Here is a 7,131-nt window from a genome sequence, read left to right on the forward strand (position 1 = left end):
GAGAAAGCTGCACTCGCTCTGACCGAAGCCAGACAGTCCCGCTTCTCCCGTTTGAGTCTGGGTCCCTAAAGACTTGCCTGTATCTGGAGCTCAGAGTCTGCGACTCCCTCCCGATTGAAAACGCCAACCGCGCCCTCCGCCGCCAGCCCGCTCCGCACACTTCGCACCTCAGAATTTGACTTCAGCACTGCGCCTCCTCTGAGTGTCCGTATGCATTTCTCTTTCCTCCTAGTTGTAGGACTTCCACTCAGCCAGCGTTCCTGTGGTTCTGGGTGATGTCCGTTCCGTCTTTTAGTTTCACTTTTGAAGTAGTTGTTCAAGGCAGCAAACTCCGGCGTTAATCTATGCCGCCATCTTGGTTCTCAAAACTTTTAATTAAAGAGGAAAGGAATTATATGGTTTTGGTAATAAAATGTATAAGGTATAAAAATATATTTTGAAAAAAAAAGGAAATGAATTTTCTAAAGCTGGTTGTTTCTGAGTGGGTAAGAAAGTGGGTGAAAGTTAAGCAGTCTGCAACCTTCTAGTAAAAAAATCCAAATTTTAATTTAAAATCAAGTGTTTAGCCCTGGTAGGTGTTGCTAAATGGTTAAAGCACCAGATCATGCACCAAAGAGTCACAGATTCCCCAATCAAGGACACCTACTTGGGTTGTAGGTTTGATTCCCATCCCTGGTCAGGGCATGTGCAGAAGGCAACCAATTGATGTGTCTCACATTGATGTTTCTCTCTCACTTTCTCCCCCTTCTACTCTTGCTAAAAAAAAAATAGGAAATATCCTCAGGTGAGAATTAATAAAAATAACAAAAATTTTAACAGGATATTGTGAACAAATGGTCTAATATACATTAGAGCCTAAAAAATACATATTATTATGCTAGCATTTTACCTTTAGTTATGATTGTTATTCACTAGAAAGCTACCTTCTCCATTGTTTTTCTCCCTTTTATAACCATGTATGCATTGATTTTTTCATTCAACAGACAACTCTAACCAGCATACTCAGATGAATTCATAGTTTTTAAATATGGAATTTTAAATGAAAGAGTCAAAACACTCCTGGAAGAAATAAAATAATAGTAAAATTCTGAACTATGTCCAAAGTAGTATTTTGGCCTCATATAACTTTATTACTGTGAAGAGTTACTTGTTACTTTCTGAATATTGCATTATTCAGGTCAGCAGTATGTACCAGGACTCATAGTGAATAATTATTGGAAATTTTAGTATTTAGCTGTAAAACTTGAGCCATTATTAAAAAAACAAAACAAAACCATAACATATGTTTAACCAACTAATGTAAAAATATGTATTTTTTTAGGAATTTGTGTAACAAATCCTGTTACATATTTTCTCTACCCAAATTCCAAATAAACTACCCTGCAAAATGTGTACAATGCTCAGGGCTCTTTTTTATTTCTATTTTTTGGTTTAATATTTTCATTTATGTTGGAGTTTCTATTAGTAGTGGCAGTAAATAATGCATTATCCTTTGAAAATGTTGTTAGAATAAATGTACCTTATCAATAATGTACTGGGAGATATCCACTGTTTTGCTTTAAATTTTAAAACTCATTTATTATTGACCATTTTTTTGGGGGAAAATCAGATTATCTTTTACTTAAATTGTCAAGTGCTTCACATAATATCTGTTCTTGGTCTCTGGATAGTCAAATAGCATGACAAATGCTGGATCAGCAGTGTTTGTGTGTCTATACACACATACACACACACGCACACACAGACACCATTTGGTCTAGAATTTTAAGCGTGTGCTACTGCAGCCATCATCTATCTTTAATACATTATTTTAACTGCTCATGTGTGGGACTAACTAAAATGCAAAGTTTGCACTTCTATGTAAATCCGTGCTGGTGAATCATAAGCAGAGCCCCCGTATATCCCAGTTTTACCACAATCCAGTGAAATTACATAAAGCCTATTTGTGAAGAAGTTTGCTGTGTTGCTTGACTAAAAGTTCATTGGAAAGAAGCACACATTGTTATTGTAAGAGAACCATTTGGGAAAATAGATTAGGATTCGTGTTGCTAGTAGAATCACAACAATGATCTATCATTGGTCATTCAGTTTAATTAAAAAATGTAAGGGAGACACACAGGTAGCTTAATATTTTTGCTTGCTTATGATACGCATGGTACATTCCATAAATTAATTTATTGTAATAATACCTGCAGGTATAAGTCAGTATCCAAACTTTGCTTTGTTGGAATCAGACGGTTAGGACAAGAGCAAGGGTCTTCAGTTCACTCTCTGTGTCTCTTTGTGATATTAGTTTAATGCTCTATGCCTCAGTTTCTCCATATGCCAAATGCATATGCAACAGATAAGGATAGATCCCATCTTAAGGGCTCCAGCTAATATTAAGTGTGATCATATTTACATATAAACCTATTAGTATAGGAGCTGGCACATGGTCAGCACCCAATATTTTCCTCAAATTATCAAAGAGTGTTTTGAAGCTCAGAGATGCTAAAACACTTGCTCCAGATCAGACGAAAATAGCAGAGCCAGGTCTCAAACACAGAGGTTGTGGCCTCTGAAGCTTTATCTCTTTCCATTTCTCCCTGCCTTCTCCAGGGTTGGATCAGGTGGAAAAGAAATCTCACTTCACATTCTGACTGCTTGGAGTGATGCTGACTCTTTCTCACAGCTAAATTTAAACACTGTAAGCCACCAGCTGCGATTGGTGTAACCACGGTGCCTCTCATTTTGAGATATTTCAGTCTGCTTTGTGTACTTTAACATGATTGCAGATTCTAGATAAGGAAGTGGTAGTGGGGTTGCATGAAAATTTGGAGAGATGGTTGGAGGTGAATTAGTTTGAAATATCACTGAAGTTATTGATAGAAAAATGTTCCTACCTTCCAGGTAAAAAAGATAAGAAATTAATTGATTACTCTTCATGATCACTTTAATCTGACAATATCACTAGAATCAATCAATCCAGGCTCAGAGCCAATTTCAGTGTTTCTGAAAGTTAACCTATGTTAGGATTCATCCGAATGCTTGATCATTCCTAAGCTGATCCCCAAGGTTTTGATAATGTTTGGGTAGAGATTGGGACTCTTCATGGTTATAAACACTCAGGTTGTGTCTGAGGGTGGTCTGGAGACAGACTTCATCTGATCTCTGGATGATGCAAATGTAGCAGTGATATTCATATGCTCAGAACAGCATACATAGCACTTGGAGGGGAGTTCCTCAGTCCTTCAGTATTTGTTAATATCTCTCTTTGGTTTTTGAAACAAGAGCTTGATTTTTCCTAATCATATGGCTTTTTCTTTATATTTTATCAATGTACTCAAAGTTTTATTGGGGAACAATTAAACTGATAAGAACAGATACTACACTTGATCTTAGTCAAAAGGCCGAGAAGCGATATTGGGGAATAATATTCATTTTCTTACAGTAAAATGTTACATAAGAACCTAGCATTTATTCCGACCTTTAAATGGAAACTATGATTAAAGGAGATATATTTTTAAAATAGCAAATAATTTATGAAATATTAGTAATTTAAGCAACAACTTTGAATTCTACCTAACAAGAAAATGTGTATCGCTAACAGTTAATTTAGATTACTCAGAACTCAGTAACTATTTCTTGTGGTATAATGACTAGATACTGATTGCTCATAATGGGAGGTGCTCAGGATATTCCCATAAGTCTTTGAATTCTTCATATGATGAATGTTTACATGACATGACTCCAAAACTATAATCTTTTTTTCCCCTCTGGACATCAGATTGCCTGCACACCCTATAGAATGTGGCTTTAGAGCTTGACATATTGTCATTGTGACTTTCACAAGGGTACTATAGCAGGACTGTGTACTCTGTGTTATCATAAACTTCATAAAACATTTCTCAGTGTTCCCATCCCAGTGATTTGAGAGGTTCCCATCCCAGTGATTTGAGAGGTTAGCAATGTTCCCATTCTCAGAAGAGTTTACATTTTTATTGTCTACCGATGAGATAAAATTTTAATGCAATTAGCAGGCAAAATAAACATAGTGGCATCACCTTCTCTGACTAGCTCAGAACAGTCTGTTGATGCAGTCTGCTGAACATCAATGATCTGTGGTTCAATGCACAGCCTCAGGGCAGGGGATATTGCTTTAAGCCTTTATAGTTTACTTTTCTGATTGCTTATTTGTCTAATGCATAGCAAATCCATGCTGGAATAACCCTGTAAAGATCGCTTTCTGTGGGAATAGCTCTTACTTGATTCTAGGCGCTGGAATATTGACTACTTAATTAAGTAGAGCACACCCCGTGTCTTAGGTCGAGTCTGGAAGGAGAGCCTGAGACAAGGTTTCCTGTGAAAGCAATTTTTTTGAAAGAGTGTTCTCAGGAGTGAACTAGAAGGGACAAAAGAAGAGGGGGTGGTTGGGGGGGGAGAGGTAGGAAAACAACCTGGGCAGAGATTGGTTTCCAGAGTCCTGTTGCAACCTCATATCACAGGAAATTCTTAAAATAAATTCTTTTACAGATGTCCCTTTGTGTATCATTTTTTAATTATTATTTATTGTGGTGATATGAGTAAATAAAATGATATAGGTTTCGAGTATGCATATCTATGGCACATGATCTATATATTGCATTATGTGCCCACCACCCAAAGTCAAATCATCTTCTGTCATATATTTGGCCCCCTTTACCCTTTACTACCCCGACTTCCCTTCCCTCTGGTAACCACCATACTGTTGTTTGTGTCTATGAGTTTCAGTTTTATATCTCACATATGAGTGAAATCATATGGTTCTTAGCTTTTTCTGACCAACTTATTTCGCTTAGCATAGTATTCTCAAGGTCTATCCATGTTGTTGCAAATGACAGTATTTCGTCTTGTCTTATGGCTGAGTAATATTCCATTGTATACATATACCACATGTTTTCCAGTCATCTATCAAAGGATACTTTGGTTGTTTCCATGTCTTTGCCACCATGAATAATGTTGCAGTGAACATAGGGGTGCATATATCTTTGTGAATAAATGTTTGGGGTAGATACCCAAGAAGAGGACTTGCTGGGTGCTGTGGTAATTTTATACTTAATTTTTTGAGGAACCTCCATACTGTTTTCCATAGTGGCTGCACCAGTTTGTATTCCCACCAGCAGTGAATGAGGGTTCCTTTTTTTCCACAACCTCTCCAACGCTTGTTATTAACGGTCTTATTGATAATAGTCATTCTAATAGGCATGAGGTGGTATCTCATTGTAGTTTTGATTTTCATTTCCATAATAGTGAAGTTGATCATCTTTTCATATATTGCATCTTATTGAATTGCTATGCTTGTATTATTGTTTTCACCATGTATCAGTCTTCTTCTTTTTTTTTTATATTTCTATTTTTTTTTTAATTTTTATTGCTTAAAGTATTACAAAGGGTATTACATATGTGTCCATTTTATCCCCCCGCCCTAGACAGTCCCCTAGCCTCCCCTATCCCCCAATGTCTTATGTCCACTGGTTATGCTTATATGCATGCATACAAGTCCTTTACTAGTTATATATTATATAATTTGATCTCCTTCAAAATATTATAACTCAGATATCGCTATTCACAGTTTTATAGTTGTGGAACTATAAATGTAGAAAATATAAATGATCTGCCCAAGGTCATAGAGCTTTTATGGAAGAGGATTTAAATAAAATTTTATCTGACTTGATCTAATGAAAGGTCTATCTTGTAACATAGCTTAACCACTTACTTACTGGATGATCTCAAACAAGCCTCTTAACTGCTTCTCAACTCAGGTTTTTTATTTTTTTCATATGAAATTAAGGATAATAATATCCCTCATAGGTTTGTTGTGGGTATGAAATGAAATGACTCATAGGAAAACATTAGTACATTACATGGACTCATACAAAAGCAATATACTTTTGTTGTTATTTAAAACATTTATGGAAATATTATAAAGGTTATTATGAATCTATGCCACATTCTTAGTTCTGTTATATTACATACCATTTTTTTTAAATAAGCTGTGGTTTTTAAAAAGCTATCTTACATGTAATTATGTAGTGGGCAAGTATAAGTGATGAGTTAATCGTGTTGCTTGTGGTGTGTGTGTGTGTGTGTGTGTGTGCGTGTGTGTGTTTGAAGTATATCCCTAGCAAATAGCTTTGTAGCTCATTGGAGCAGTCAAAATTAAAAATGTATATGTGATGTTTAAATATCAAAAATAACTCCCAGTGAAAGGCACAACACTGCTTAAAGTTTTAAAAGATGCAATTATCTTTTTTATTTTTTTGCAATCTCTGAATATTTTCTAGATTGTTGATGGGTATAAAATGGTTTTAAAAAGTAGTTTTTACAAGGTTATGTTAAAATTTAAATACAGGTAGTTATGTTATTTTCCTCTTTTATTATCATCTTTTCTCCAATTTCCTCCTGGAATATACACAATCCCTGAAAAATGGGTTCATTCTTTGAATTTCAAAACTTTGAAATAGTGGTAGGTAAATAGAAACTCAGTACATACAAATGTATGAAATGAAATAATTTTGCAATATCCATCATGCTAGCAAACTGCTACACACACACACACTCACATGCACACACACACAATTGAATGTTTTATTACATCATATACCTGTAAAGTTCTATTAGAAGCTTATGGGCAAATTTTCTTTTCAGAGAGGAAGGGAGATGGAGAGGGAGATAGAAACATGTAGGCTGCATCCTACATGTCCCCAATGGGGATCAAGCCTGCAACCCAGGTATGTGCACTGACCAGAATCGAACTGTGACCTCCTGGTTCATGGATTGACACTCAACCACTGAGCAATGCTGGTTGGGCATGGGCAAATTTTCTTATTACTGATAATGATGGTGTAAAGAAATTTAGAATATAAATACAAATATATCTTTTTTCTTAAAAATAGTGGAGGAAGAGATGATAAAGATAAATGGCAATGCTAATAAACATGTGGTATAAGATTTATATGCATGTTTATTGGACTTGCATGTTGGCCACCTACTATATACTAGTATATCAGGCATTGTTCTAGGGCAGTGGTCGGCAAACTCATTAGTCAACAGAGCCAAATATCAACAGTACAATGATTGAAATTTCTTTTGAGAGCCAAATTTTTTAAACTT

General features: G+C 35.7%; 1 pseudogene; it reads right to left on the reverse strand.

Annotated features, from left to right (window-relative positions):
- Positions 1 to 3,267: 3,267 nt before the first annotated feature.
- LOC118674887 lies at positions 3,268 to 3,401 on the reverse strand (annotated as a pseudogene).
- Positions 3,402 to 7,131: the final 3,730 nt, after the last annotated feature.

Source organism: Myotis myotis, unplaced genomic scaffold (assembly GCF_014108235.1).
Source record: "Myotis myotis isolate mMyoMyo1 unplaced genomic scaffold, mMyoMyo1.p scaffold_m19_p_19, whole genome shotgun sequence".
Taxonomy (NCBI): Eukaryota; Metazoa; Chordata; class Mammalia; order Chiroptera; family Vespertilionidae; genus Myotis; species Myotis myotis.